Here is a 16,462-nt window from a genome sequence, read left to right as displayed (position 1 = left end):
GGTCACAGAAATCCCCACGCAGCACAACCTGACCCAGGAGCTGCAGTTAGTGCAGAATGCTGTGGCATGATTGCTGACATGAGTGACACCCTATCAGCACATAATACCTCTGCTCTGAAATATGCACTGGTTGCTGATTTACTACCAGGCCAAGTTCAAGGTGTGCTTCCCATGATACAAGTGCCACATAGTATTTGTTCTGCTCTTGTAAGAAATCAGCCCCTTAGTGTGGCAGCACCTACGCTTTGGAACTCCCTGGCTATAGACATTAGGCAGGCGCCTTCACTGTACTCTTTTCAGCACCTCCTAAAAACATGCTGTTTAGCTTACCCAGGCATGTAGAAGCTATTGTAGTTTTTATCTGTTTTTAACTCGTTGGTTTTATTATTTTGAATGTGTTTAAATACCTGTCTTTAACTGTTTTGCCAGTAATTTTATTGCTTTAATTCCTATTAATTCCTTTAATTCCTTCTGTAAACCGCTATGAAGCGGTATATAAATGTTTTAAATAAAATAGAACAAATTAAACCAGAACTATCACTCAAAGCTAAAATGATGAAACTGAGGTGATCATACTTTGGACACATAATGGGAAGACATGATTCACTAGAAAAGACAATGCTGGGAAAAACAGAAGGGAGTAGAAAAAAAGGAAGGCCAAACAAGAGATGGATTGATTCCATAAAGGAAGCCACAGACATGAACTTACAAGATCTGAATAGGGTGGTTTATAACAAATGCTATTGGAGGTCGTAATCGACTTGAAGAAACAACACACACCCACACCAAACTTTTACTGAAGTATAGCAGAACATTTGCCCCCAATTTCACTAGTAAAGAAAGAGATGTTCCATACATGCAATGATAAATCTCTTGGATTTTGTATATAACAGTTACATAATACTGTGTGTAAATACACATATTTGAATGTATTTGTTTCCTGTAATAGTAAAGTGATGGCAACATTATTATTGGAGCATGACTACAATCGAGGGGGTCAGTATGTTAGAATGTACTTTGAGATCTCAAACTTCATCCTGTGTCCTTGCCCCCATGATGCAGACATTGGCCATTCCTGCTCTGAATAAACATTACTAGGCCAAAATGGATATGATCTAGGAGATCTATGATTGATGAGAGATCTTAAAAAAATTTGTTTTTCTACTTCAAAGCAAACACAGGAGGAACTCCTGTTTTTAACAGAGAAATGGTGGCATGTAGGAAAGGGTGCTCAATCCTTTCCCTCCACATCTTTTCCCAAAATGAAATTATACACATACAATGAAGCTGCTGTTAGCTCAACTGGTATCAAAATATAGGCACAATCCCGATATCTGTATCCCTACACACAGAGAGAGAGGGAGAGAGCGAGCAGGGCTAATATTATTATAATCTCTTTGAGGAGAGGACAGTCAATCGTGAAAAGGGGCTAAATGATAACACCTCTCCAAAACTGCTGCTCTAGTCAAAATCAGACCCAGTTTTAATAAAATCAATAAAAAATTGGAGGCGAGATACATATAATAACTAATTTTTATACTGGTTCAGCAATGGTAATGAAATGTTTCCACATTTCCTCTGTGTGTGCGGGGGGGGGGAGGATGTGGATTGCCTAGAGTGAAGGTAAGATCCAGCCAAAAAACTGATAGGGAAGGGAACACACGTCTTTAAGAAGAAACCATTTCAGCTTTTGCAGCTTCCTCTACTTTATTTAACAAAGAATTCTTTCAGCGCCACCAAGCTCCTGCCTGTTGATTTGCAAGCCAAGCCAAGCCATGCTTAACAGAACTTGCATTCCCCAATGTGTTTTTTGGAGAAGTTCAAAAGAACACTGCCTGTTGGAAATCTTTGGAAAGGTCTTTTGGTACCGCAGCAGCAGCAGGTGCTGTGGCATTCAAATTGACTTAAAGGTAAAGACTCAGCCTTTGTCCCAGCTAATTTATTGGAAGCAGGAGCCTTCATGAATCTCAATTTGCTCTGATGTAAACCCCTGACTCATCCACCCCAAGTGTCAGGGCTTGGCAGCATCAACCTTTCTGCAGTCGAGGAATTCTGCTGTTTTCATCATTTTCTGGTCATTTCAGGTCCTGTCCCTAATTATTAACTTTTGGAAATGTTGGCATTGTGTAATCGTTACTCTGATTATGGCTTGGTTCAAGGGGGGGGGGGAAGTGGAAAGCATCCACTTACTCATCCCATTGTCTGCGCTGAACAAATGTTTCCATTTCTTTCCAAACAAAGAGACCAAACATTACCCATTACCACGAATCTAGACTCTTTGCAGTCAAAGAATAAAAATATTTTGCTGTAGTCAGGATGCACTTAGGAACAAGTGTTGATTTAGACCGGCTGTGAAGAAGCTTTTAAAGGCAGGGCCAGTCTATTTCATGCAGACCTATCATGAGGGCACAGGAGGACAGGGGGATACATTCAGTTGCTATCTGAATGGTGCCAAAAAGAGAGACTTTTTTGTAAATGTTGACCTGAGGTGGAGTGCATGTATGTGAAAAGCCATTTGGTAGGGTTGTGCTCAGGGGCAAAATGCTTCAGAAGTCAAACCCACTTCAGTGCTTTCGACAAGGGGCTGTTTCAGTTTGGAGTTTGAATTGACATCTTGGTTTGAATCCTTTGGACTAAGTTCAGACTGACATCTCAGTTTGGATCCAAAGTGAAACCTCACTTTGGCTCACTTTTCGAATCTTTGGATGTTTTCCCCATTGACCAATAGCCAAATTTGATAGTAATATAAGGCTGACATACTCTGAGCAGGGGCCAATAAAGGATGAAGATTAGCTAGCATGGAAGAATTTGGTAACATGTGCCTTTGAGCATATGGTGAGTGGTGGCAATACCTGCCATCTCCAAAGATGGAGAATTACATTTTTGAATGTTTGTTGGTGTTCTTACTTTGCTTCTTTTCTGTGTTACTACTGTTTCTACAGAGAATCTAACCTAGAAAATTATATTTCACTCATTATTCATCCTAGAAGTCTGTGTCAAATTTATTTTTTATTAATTTCAATGCCTTTTTATTGGTCAATGTCATATGATGGTGAAGACAGCCTTTTGCATTTCAAATTGGAGGTTATGTTCCATTTCTATTTTGGGTGCATTAACAGTTGAATCTGAAACTGCAGTTTGATGTAAAATCAGGCTGACTACAATATGTTGCTACTTAAGCAATGACTCTTTAAGCTGCTGGAAAAAACAAACCTGCCCTGCCCAAGATGCATGTGTTTAGCCTGCTATGCTTAAACAACTCCACTTAAGGAAAGATGGGCTTGGTCAATTAAAAACTTAGAGCACACCTAGAAATCTGCTAGAACATATTTCACCTCCCAGTGTTTTATCCTGTGCAAACTAAGACACTCCTCATGTCCACTGGAGACTGTTCTGCAGAATAGTCAGTGCCATAATGCCACAAATGTTTATAGAGGGGTTTTTTTAGTGTAAACTAAGCAGAGTGTTGCTGTACTTCACATATTCACAGAAACAGAAACAGAAAAAAAGATTTCGTACAAGAAACTTCACTAAAATTGCAAAGTAAATCGAACACATTTAAAGTGACTATCTGAACTATATCAACTGTCTTAATATTGTTGCTTCCTTCCTGCTAGAACAAGATCAGCACATATCTTGTTTCTGTTATTTGGGCTGATTGCAGGTGTTGCCACCACTCACCATATGTTCAGAGGCACATTACCAAATTCTTCCAAGTGGATTGGACTGTGAAAGACCAACCCAAATTGTGTTTACATTTTTACAAATCTGTAGGGCAGTACAATATCTCAGAGAGGACGTCAGGTGTCCTGCTCCCCTGGTGCATTCACTATAGCTGCCCATTTCCCTGCTTTTTAAAGTTGGATAGAAATATCTATTGGCTTACAGGTACTTTCCTAAACTGCAAGGGTTTCTTTGCCTATTAGTGAATTCTTATTAATTTATAAAGTGATTAAATTAAGAGTTGTATTGAGAAAAAAACCAGACAAATCCATATCCAATGTTTGCCATCTTAATATTGACACTACTTTATGTATTCATTTGAAAAAAACTATAGTCCCTCTTTCTTTGGTACCAATACGGGGACAGGAGTACAACATAAAGAGGTGTATCTACCATAGCATGAGCTGTGTTCCACTCATGCAGTGGGACTTCCCCTTCCTGTCCCCTTCCTTCACTCTCCCTAAATCTGTTCCAGAGGGTTCCCCAACCTCTGGAGCAGATTTTGAGGGTGTGTGGGGGACTGCAGAGGGGAGAAGAGGAGGGGAAAGTTCTGTTGTTCAAGCAGAAGTCTGTTACATGAGCAGAAGAGTAGAACTGAGTGCAACCCAAAATAAATTATAAACAACCATCAGTCAAAGGTTAAAACAATTCATTAAAATGCCATCAGAGACAGAGAAACACAGTGAAAAAGGCTAAACATCCTCCCATTAAAAACTTTAAAAGCCTAATTCAGGAGGTATGTCTCACTTGAATGATGGAGTTGGTGCCTGATGAACCTGCAAGGGAGGGCATTTAACAAATGGGGTACCACAACAGTGAAGAACCAACCCATATCACACCACCCAACAAGGCTTCTCTAATAGTAGGACGTGAGGAAGGTCTTATGTTTTCAGATAAGCCGATCTTAAATTTATTTATTTGCTTATTTGTTTGTTAGATTTATTAGTCGCCCATCTGGCTGGTTGTCCAGCCACTCTGGGCGATGTACAGAATAAAAACATACAAATATATTAAAACATTAAAATCTCAAACAGTAGTAATAAAACCTAACCTAAAAGCAGGAGCACACAGATACAGGGAGAAGAGCTCCTTCAGGTATTCCAGTAATATCTCAGAAGGAAGGAGCAGGAAGAGAGGGAGGGGAATTAGAATGTTGCAAAGATAAAACAGACAATCGTTGTTACAAGTTGGTGGGATTTTCCTTTGTGGTGGCAGGGAGGTTTTAAAAAAGAAAGCAGAGAAAGTTTATGGAAGAAAAATCATGAAAGGGCGGCAGACTGCACAAGGAAGAGAGTAATGTGTACATGAACAAAAAAAGAATATGAGGCAACATAAGGAAAGGTAAACAAAGAAAACAAAATAACAGTAAGGAGGCGGCAGATAATATCCAGACCTCTTTGAAATGCCCTGCCAGAGGGGGATAACAAAGGTCATAGAATGTTGGAAACTGCCTTATATCAAGTCCATCTAGCTCAGTATTGTCTGTACCTACCAAGAGTGGGAAACATCAGACTGAGGAGTCCAATGCAGCCTTCAGGCTTCTCTGTCTGGTTCCCAGGACTCTTCCCAAGCCACCCTCCTCACGGGACCTGCTTCGTACCCCAGGTGCTTCTATCTTGTGTGAGATGTGATCTTGAAGTGTGTTGGCTGCCTCAATGGAGGACAGAGAGAGATGTGTGAGTATGAATAGAAACTAGCCTACTAAACAAAGGTAACATTTCCATGAATTGCACGGGCCACTTTTCCCTCTGGGCCCCCCACCAGTGGCCTTTGGCCCCTGGAAGGTTGCCCATAAGGGAATGCAGCCCTTGGGCTGAAAAGGGTTCTCCATCCCTGGTCTACACTGTGGCAGCTCTTCAGGATTTCAGACAGGGGACATTCCCAGTTCTACCTGAAGATGCCAGAGACTGAGTGTGGGACCTTCTGCATGCAAAGCAGATGCCCTTCCTCTGAGCTACAGAGGACCAGGAACATATGAGGTAATGATGGTGGCTGTCTATAGTGTCTTGGATTGTGTTATGAAATTGGTGCAGGTGGAATTTCGGAACTTTTCATTGGATTTTGATACTAAGAAAGCCCTTTTAAGGGTGAAAAGCATTAGGATGGTTTCCATTTGGTCAGATATTTCTGCAAGGAGGGCACCATCTCTTCTATCTTTTCAGTGCCTTTTGAAGACTTTCCTCTTTCAACAAGCCTTTTAAGTTGAGACCTGTCCCAGCCTGCATCTGTGCTAGAATTGTTTTTAATATGTTTTCTTTAATAATATGTTTTAACCCCTTTTTTGTTGTTTTTAAATATGTTTTTAAAGCTTTTTAAAAATGTTTTTAATGTTGTTTTGTATTAATGTATTTTAAGGACTTTTTATGATGTTTTAAAGTGTTTTTTAGCATTTCTGTTTGCCACCTTGGGCTCCTGCTGGGAGGAAGGGCGGGATATAAATCAAATAATAAATAAATAAATATTGTAGAGTTAGCTGGATTCTCTTGTGCGATTAGTCTTTTCTGAGGAATCTGTGTGGCATCTCAGTTCCAGTGTGACATCTGTTGGAATGTATGAGGTTCAACTCCAGCTTGGTGGGTTGAGGCTGCATGGGGTTAAAAAGGGTAGCTAGGGAGGAGACCTCTTCGTTGCTAGGCTATACCTGTCCTTTGATCCTTGCTGTCTCTCCCCTTCCTGCTAGACTGATATGCAAAGGATGTTGATCCCAGTTCCTTCCTGCCTTCCCAGGTTTCTTCTTCTCTCGAGAGAGGGGAGCAGCCATCTTTCCTTTGTCTCTCCCTCTCAACCAGCATGAGAGCTGCACTGGGACCAGTGCAGACTGCTCCAACATAGCTAGTTACCTAGATATAGAACTCTTTCCTATCAAGTATGTACTTCCAGAATAAAGTAGTTGTTTCTTATTTTACAGCTTAAAGTCTCTGTCTGACTAATTTGCAGGGAAGGTAGAATCTTAGCAAAGATTCAAACACACACACACAAGCTCGCTCAGAACTCTCCGCTACGCAACTCAATAGAATTCTGACAACATCTTCCATTTGTATCCTTCAGAGGGAGTTATCTGGAGAGCTGCAATTGACATTAAACTTGCCACAGCAACTGTCATCCAGTGGCACTTTTCCTGTTTGGGTTTATTGAGCCCAGTTTACCACATGAATTGTGGTCATCACATTGTGTGAGATTCCCCATCCACATTCTATGCCAATGGTGTTTGCAAATAAGGAACCCAACAATGTGATGACCCCCAACTCATGCATTGATTTCCATTAAGCTAGTGCGGATGATGATCCCTCTGTTGATCAGGCTGGCTATTAAAACTCAGCCCAATAGGAAAACATGACCTAATACCTGTTTCTTCCTTAGGAAGTGGCTTCCATAGAAATGTCTTCCTGATCACATTTGCTTTCATAACATTATATTTAGCAGTATCCCCTCTTGGTCTGTCTGGTCTATAATAAGCTGAAGTAGATTCAGAAGTGATGTCAGTGGGTTACAGCAGTCTCTCTGGCCACTGCTTCCTTAGAGCATATATTATTATTATGCTGATGATGATGATTGTAGGCTGGACCCAAGGTGTGGCAGGAACCCTAGCTCTGCTGTCTCAGTTTCTTTTTTCTCTCCCAGACGGTTACATGAGACAGACCACATGACTTCTGTCAGACCTGAGCTCATGGAAGATCTCCTTTCATCCTGGAAGACATTCAGACTGAGCCTGTTGGTCATCTTCCACACCATTCGAAGTATATAGCATTACACATACACAAGGGGGATGCTTGGAGAGGTAGGAGGCACGTAGTTCTCTCTGTCTTTGAATCATCCAGCAGTGACACTGACTCCAGTTGTAAATATATGATAGTCATACACACTCAGATAGTCATACACACTCTTCCTTTCCTAGGCAGTGCAGACATTGCTTTCATAGCACAGCTACCACCACCCCAACTGCTCGAGTTAGAATTTAAATCCAGGTCACAGCCAGACAGAAATTATGCCCTGTCATTTTGTACACAGCCTATTTAGTGCTATCTTTAGTGCAGAAGCAAATATTAAATGTGAGTCAGCTTTGAAACATTCGTTCTTTTGCATTAGAGTAAATTCTGCTTTGGAACAGAAAGCCTGACTTTTCTGGTGCCTCAGATTCCTTCTAGACACACACACACACATGCTCACACTCACATACTTGGCAATATTTCATCCACTGGGGTAGAATAAATAAATATGATGCTGCTGATATATTTTATACAGTTTGTGGACCTATATATAGATTCAAAACATTTTATATATACTAGTGTAATAATTGTTGCAACAACGATAGGTCAGTATTACTGTCATCCCTGTATCAGATACAGTGGGGCCAATCCAGATCAGATCCACAGCGCAGAAGGAGAGGTGCAAATGCTTTCCTCTGTGTTATTTTGATGAAAATTGCTTTCCTGAAGCTATTTGCCCCAGTACCAAAAACATAAAAACACACAAAGACAGGAATTTCCCAATTCAGCTTCTTGGGTTTTTTGTGACAGTACTTACTGATATGGAGTTCTGGTACCTCTTTTTTGCTGCCCATTGTAGCCATTTTGTGCTGGCACCCATGGCACTTCTATCAAGATATGAGAATCAGCATCAGTACTTTTTCCAAAAAACTGCTACTACTACTACTTACTACTACTCATGATCATCATAATAGAAACACTTTGAGGGTTTTCAAACTTGCAACCCCCAGGACCCACTTGAGAGGACTGAAAATTAATGAGGCCCACCGGCCACAAAATGGCAGTGCATGGACTGGGCATACCCAGTTTAAAAAAGAGGGTAGGCAAGGGTAGAGTTGGGTATAATCAGCTGGCAATTACTGATATCATTTTCTATTGATATCTAATGCCTCTTTGAAAATTGCTTTTTTCTTTGCCACAGCAATTTCTTTGTGGCAAGGAGTTCCACCGTTCAGCTTTTCCTCCTCAGCCTTCCCATTATAGGCAGAATTTGCTGATCCCAAGGCTCTCAGTCGAGAAGACTTTTTATTTTAAAATTTTCCTCCCCAGCCCCACATGCCTCTCAAAATATTTTACTCATTTCCTGTCATTTCTTCTCCTTTCACACTTAACATACCTTATCCCCTCCCAAACTGCCAGTTTTTTTCATTCCTCCTCCCTGCTCCTTTTACCTTGACTTCTTTCTCTTATAACATATTCCCTCTCGTATGCCCTCTATCTCCATTCCATCTTTACCTCTCTATCTCTATACCTAATTAATGGGTGATATTCAACTACTCCCTGATTTCAGGGGTGCATGGGAGGAGGACAGAGGGGAAATTTGCATTGTGCAAGGAGAAATCTTTGTGCTGACAGAACAAACTGCTTAGTGCTACGATGAATACAACCAAAGATCATTATATTAACCACCTTTGCAATTTCCTTCAACATCTCCTCTGGCCCTTTCCCCTCAGAGAAGGGAGACCTCCTCCATCAAAATGTCTGTGACTTGGCCAGCTTAATCAATTCCATCTTTTCTCCCCCCTACTGCAGGCACACACACACCGGCGCTCTAGTTCCCAAGGCCATTGCCCAGTACCAGGTTGTTCTTCTGTGGCAGAGCAGATGGCCTCACTGTAGAATTAGCAGGAAAGGACTGAGGTTTGAAGCCAAGGGGCCAGAGTGTGCAGCAGTGTCCTCAGGTACTTTTTCTTTTCCCTAGTCCCGCCATATCTTTTGCCTCCCTCCTTGCTGTCCTTTTTCTTCTTTGTCTCATACTTAGTCATTCAGTTTGTCCATTTCTATTTCCTGGCTTTCTCCGGTTCCTTCCTCTCCAAATGTGTGTGCTTTGTCTTGCGGTCTAACCAGGGCCCACTCCCATGGTTGCCTATGAACTTTGCAAGCAGGAAGCAGCTAGTGCTGGCATTGGTCCAGTCAAGTAGCTATGGTATGACTAAGGGGCAGGGCAGGTAAGTGAGAAGGAACTGGGCACTGAGGCTCACCTGAAAGTAGATGGAAACCTACTGGTGACCCCCCCAACCCACCATTTGAGGAGAGCTAGATGGCATGTAAATACTTATTTTTCATTATTATGAGTGCATAAAGACAATTAGTCATACTGTCAAATTCTGTGTTTCTAACCTTCATGTTATTCCGCACCATCTTTCTGTATAAATTCACTCTCTGCTGCCCTCAAGTGGCAGTAAAAATGACCAGTCATTGCATCTAACACCAGAAATAGCCACAATCCTTTCACTTTGCAAAGAATTGCTCAAATTGGAATACCCCTACAGGTAGTGTGAAAAACCTGAAATTATCACACCTTCAAGTTCTAACAGTTTGTATTTTTTTTATCAATTTGCAGAATTTTCTTTTTCCTCTTTTAAATTAATTTATTTTATATAAAATAACATCATAGACAGTAAATATACATTGTTAATTTCAAAGATACAAAATTTAATATATCAGTTAATATTGTTAAGAAAATGTATAAATGTATTGCATATATACAAAGAAGTGTGAGTGTGCATGCGCACGTCCATGTGTATGAAATGTTTCTGATTGAACAAGAGAGATATTTAGAGATCCCAGGAAATTCTGCTAACTCAGGCTGGTTCCCTATATTAAAAAAAGAAAGAGACTACTTCCCAGATTTCTTACTTCTATGAGTCTATATCTCCCCTAATAACAAATACAAATACCAAAGATGAATTGCATCTTTCATTCTCTTGTTCTTATAGGCTACACATTATGCTGTCTTCCTTCCTAATTATGTTTGTTGATGTTATATGTAATATATATATGTTTATTGTACTAGCCATAGACCATGACAAAAACATTTAAAAAATACAAAGAACATGAACAAAATACAAAGAACAGGAGTAATATGAATAGCGTACAGAAATACCATCAACAAGCTCAAATTGAAATTAATGCTCTGAGTCTCCATGACAATTTACAGCAATCTTATCTAGTGCTCTCTTTCTAATCTTTTTTGCAGCCAGAGCAAAAAGACCCACTTTATGTGTCACAAAGCTATTGATGTCACTCAAAAGAAATTGAACCATTTCTGCAAGGGCATTAACACTTCCATAAGTCAGCAAAAGTTTCAAAATCTCTCTCTTGCGTCCCTATACAAAGGGCAAATTAATATATAATGAATAACGTCTTCCACTTGATTTTGGGCACAAATACATAATCTTCTTCTTCTTGGTGATCACTCGTGACCGAGTAAGATTGTCTTCCAAAATAAAGTCTTTAACAAAGGATCCATCTGAATCTGTATCCACCGCCGATGTACCAGTTCATGACTAGGGGCTTCTGGATTCACAGTCCTGCCCCCGTTGTCATTCGCCGATCTCCATGGGACTTTTGTTATGGAAGACGCCTGTGAGTGAATTTGTTTTATGTGGGGAGATAGGCGCACCACGATCAACACACACTCTTCACAGAAAAATGCTTTGATCCAATGGCATGGGTACCATGACGATTGGAAGTCCTTTACCTGCTGCAGCCTTCATCCAGCTTCACAGCCGTTGTAACACACATTGTTATCCTCTGCCTGTTCTGCCGTTGAGGACATTCTCGGATCGTTCTTTGTCTGGTTCCTCTCCCTTGACCTTACCACCTTGGGAGGACAGCAGTTGGCTTGACATGAAATCACAGTTCAGTGAAAGCATTTCTCAGGGAGGGTGGCCTAAGTCATTTGTACTAAATCCCAGACCTTTATTAGCCATATTTCTAATACAGGTGGGTCTGTTCCCCCCACACACACACCATAATCTGGCATACAGTCATACAGGCTGCAGTCAGAAGATGAATAATAATGTCTTGGTCTTTCTGAACTACCACCTTTTTTACACAGTCAAATAATATTAAGAGATTTCTCAGTAAATCATAGCCCATAATTTCTTTTATTTCTGTTAAAATTTGATCCCAATATGATTTGATTTGGGGGCATAAGCATAAACTATATCTAATGTCAGTTCTGCTCAGAGTAGATCAATTGAAAATAATGGGCATGATTAACTTACATTTATTAATTTTAGTTGGTCTGCTCTCAGTAGAACTTAGTTGGATACAACCCTATATTTTCAAAATTAGTATAATCTCTGAGTGATTGTACTAACTGTGTAATCACAGTTGATTAACTATATTTCTAACTTGAAGTTATTCTACATAGCGCTTTCTCTTTGATTCATCTCATTTTTTATTTGATAGTGTGTTTTAATTGTGCTTTTTCCCATTATGTTTCAAAGTTCAACCATGCCATACTTCTCCCATATTTGTATATTTCCTAATTGTTCTCTGTACACTCTTCTCTTTATTATAATATATAGCCATCAGTGAAGAAAGACCTGGACTTAGTTTACTTCTATATCTTCCCTCATATAGTAAAGATATTATTAATGCAAGGGTTACTTTTTATAACTGATAGGTCTCTAGAGTTACAATTACCACAATGTATGTTTCAATCCAACTGATAAAGCTTATTGTTCTGATGCTGTTGCTGGATTTTGCAACCATTTTTTTCAAATATGTCAGCATAGCTGCCTAGTAATAATGCTTTATACTGGGAAAAGAAAGTCTTCCTAATGATGTGAGGTTATAAAGAGTTTGTATACTGACTCTGGGCTTCTTTATTTCCCAAATAAAATTTAGCAATAGCTTCTGCCATCTCATGAGCTATAAATTATTTATTTTTCATAAATAAAATAGAATTTGAGTATTATATTTATTATAATCATTTATAATTTACCTGTCCATGATGTTTTTAAATTTTCCCATTTCTTTTTTTTAATTTCTACTACTTGTAGTAGCTTACTACAGTTAAATTGAGTCAGTTGTGTTAAACCTTAAGTTAATCAAATAGCAAGGTATCTCACCAACGTTTCTCTCCAGGGTATATTATATATATTTGCTATTTGATCTTTGTTTTAGATCTAGGTTAAATCTAAGGCATTCCAATTTATTCAAGTTAAATCTATAACCAGATATTTGGCTAAGCACTTTAAAGATTTTTATCAACACAGTGAAAGAATTTTCCGGTTTCCCAAGAATTAAAGCCACATCATCAGCATCAAGAACAACCTTCAGTTCTTCTGAACCATATTTAAGACCTGTTACCTCTGGAGTGGAGTGTATGTCTTCTTCTAAGAGTTCAAATAATATATTAAGAAGTGTAATAAAAGTCATCCCTATCAGGTACCTTTTGTAAGTTTAAAATGTTCAGATTTAGTTCTGTTCACAAGGATCTTAGCCACTGGATTTATGTATCTTAACTTTATCCCTTTAATAAATTCAATTTTGAGGCCAAAATGATCCATAACATACAGATATTTCCACTCGACTCAATCAAACACTTTCTTGGCATCTAATAAAAGTAACCACTATGAAAAACTTTTGCTTCTGGTGATTGGTATCTCCAGTACGTGCTGTTTAAATTGGGGTATTTTTTTAACCTTTTTGAATACCATCATGGCAATAACTCTTACAATTTTCTTTCAAGTTCATATATAGTTTTATCTCATATCTATTTCCATATTTTGTCAGGTATAATCCCAATAAGATCTTTTTACAATTTTTCTTGATTTGTGATATTTATATATTTCAATATCAATAGTGATATTTTCACTATAATATCAATAGTGATATTTTCTTGATATTGATTTGTATTTGCTTCCAACAAAGTAGTGGTGGTACTGTCCTCCAGGTTCAGGCCATGTGGTGCCAATGTGTCCAGAGAGTAAATCCAAAAATTCTCCCTTTTAGTCAATGCTGCTGGATCTGCTGGCATCTCTATCGCTGTAATGGAAAATATGGAATATATATTTATTCTAACAGTTCTTGCAGTTTTCCTTTTTGCTGGTGTAAGTTCCGCTGGGCTATTAGGTCACATGACTCAGCTGAACAGAATTAGGATCCTCTGTAAGTCCCCCCCCCCGGCCTGGTCCCACACATACCACAACTCTAGAACACCCTTTTGGGGGGATTTTTGCCGACCTTAGCTGAGCCAATTTCACCTCAGCCCCAGCTGAGCCAGCCGAACTGAGATGAAGGACTTATGCTGGCAAATCTCCAGCTGAACAGGAGTTGGGGACTTACAATGATGTGGCCCCAGCTGTGCTGGGGATGTTGCAAAAATGCTGTTCATTTCCCTGGTAGGCTTACTCTGATTTACCACCAAGAATGAGACGTTAGTCAGACGAGGGTTACCCAAGTTTTTATTCTGCAGAATAGAGACAGACTCCCCAAAAGTGAGTTGCCTGAATATTATTATGCAGGCCTGTCATTATATACCTTATCTGAGCATTGTTATGTGCCAGAGAAGCTCAAGCAATTTGTAACAAAAGAAAATGCAACTTAAAGACAGGCCATCGCCTTGTGGCTATTTGCCAGCTACATCAGCAAAAACAAGATACATCAGAACTCTCAGCTCGTTTCTTGTCCGTATCTCCATACATTGCATTCAGTTCTAGTACATTGTAATCAATTCCCTGAAGTTTTTCTGACCTTTGATATAGCTGTCTATACTTTGGTTTAGCTTTGCACATCCCAATTATATTTGACATGTTATACACATTCTAAGTATAATGCAATCTGGATTTTCTCAACAGGGAGATCGTAACTCGCTCATCCCAGCAGATATTGGGTTTGGACTGCTCACAGTGCAATCAAAGATATATCTACTCAGAATTAAGTCTCTGAATTAATGGCGCTTACTTCAAGCTAAGTGACTGCAGCTCTAGTCACCAACTTCTGTTATTACCATTTACTTCCCCATCCATCCATTCAAATAGGATAAGTGCATGGTATGCACAAATTTTGAGACCAAAGCCCACTTCCTGTACTTTTTATTAATATTAAGGGATGTAAAAAATAAATCAATGTGGGAATATAAATTATTTAGAATGGGGGAAAGTATGATCTTTTTCATTCAGGTGATATCATCTCCAAGTGTCTATTAGAAATGTCTGCTTAATATTTCATAAAAATAATAATTAGCCTGTTGTTTTGTTGTTTCTCATTCTGTCTATCGTAGGTGAAATAACCCTGCTGAAGTTTCATCCTAAGAATATTTTATTGTTCAGATTCATATCTATAATGTTGCTTATTTTCTTTTAAGCATTTTTTAATCTTTGTTCAGTGCATCTATGCAACCTACCATGAAAGGTTTCCAATTTAATGCTCCAGTACCAAAAATATAATGCCTTGGAGCTTTTATCCAATCTGTAAAGGTTGAGTCTGTAATGTCTCTAATGAATATGGCTACCACTGTCTTTTTTTAATCTGAGCATGTTGCAAAGACTCTCCCCAGTTTCATAATAAGCGTCCCCTCCTTTTTAAATATGGGTTTCTTGTAACAGAATCCTAGCGAAGTTTAGATTTACTGCTCCAATCCTCCCCTGTAGGGGTGGTGGACAGATTAAGATGGTCCACCCCCGGAGACTAATGGAATTCCCTGGATTCCTGAATGCCCTGGCAGGGTTTCCATTAAATAGTGCAGGTGACCCTGTTGAAGCCCTTGTTACACTGTAATAATGAGATGTGCAGGATTCTTAACACGCTCTCCATCACTGTGGAGCCCGGTTTGCACGTTGGTTCACCAGTGAACTAAGGGCAATGAAACAGGCTGGATGACAGCTGGAGTGCAAGTGGTGAAAGACGTACTGTGAGGCTGATTGGGCAAGAGTAAAACATCATAACTGGCCCTACTGTGTGGCGGTGAGAGCAGCAAAGAAGGCCCACTTCTGTGCCTCCATTGCATCCTCAAGTAGCCATCCAGTGGAACTTTTTCATATTGTCAGGGTTTGTTGACATCAGCTTCAGGAAATAGAGTTTTAGACCCTTTGGAAGTCCACTGTGAATTGTTTGCAAGGCACTTCGAGAGTAAAGTTGCAATCTTGATGACCAATCTACATCTTCTTTGTGTGTTGTACACAATTGTGGTTGTGAGGAGCATAAGGGGATTTGATTGCCTGCCTTCAGAGATGCCCAGGCAGGGTTGTTGATGTTTGTGCCATGGGGCTGATGGAGCAGGGGCACTGTGGCATATCCTTGTCTGTTGTGTGTGTGGTGATGCAGGGTGTGTCACCATCAGTTCATTGGCTCCCCCTATGTGTGGCCAGCACATGGGTGTCATCACTGATGTAGTTCCTGATAGGTTGATTGCCACTGGAGGTGTTCCCAGGAAACACCTGGGGGGGTGTCTATAATTTCCCTGCAGTTTTTTTTTCTTTTTCTAGTTTTTCTTCTTCTCCTTCTAGGCTGAGCATGCACTGGATATGATGGCTGTTCAGCCAGCATGGCACCAACATATCTCTAGTCCTGGCACAATGTAAGTCTAGGACTGCTCTGGGAACAGAAACAATGATGCCAACGTAATAAGAGATGAGTGACATTAATTGTTGGAATTATTGCTGGTCACTTACAGCTAGAGGATTTGAAGGGTTTTTCATTTCTAACACCACACCTGTTTCTTTGCTTTGTGAATAGTGATTGCTTTAGATCATTCCAGGTGGCAAAAGCTGACGCATGATGTAGAACAGGCCTAGTACTATTCTCTGTAGGAACAGCATTTTTTCAGCTCCTGACAGTCAAATGGCTTGAATTCCAGATTTTGAACAATAATAAGCTGTCTTCTGTCTCACAAACAGGTTTGCATTTCCTTTAAACTGCTTCTAATCCCTCATTTTTTTGTCCTTATAGATATACTTTTATATTACCATTGGGCCCTTGTCAGGTTACAAAGACATGTTGTATGAAATTGTACT

This window comes from Rhineura floridana, chromosome 1, assembly GCF_030035675.1.
Source record: "Rhineura floridana isolate rRhiFlo1 chromosome 1, rRhiFlo1.hap2, whole genome shotgun sequence".
NCBI lineage: Eukaryota > Metazoa > Chordata > Lepidosauria > Squamata > Rhineuridae > Rhineura > Rhineura floridana.
Note: the sequence above shows the minus strand (reverse complement) of the source record.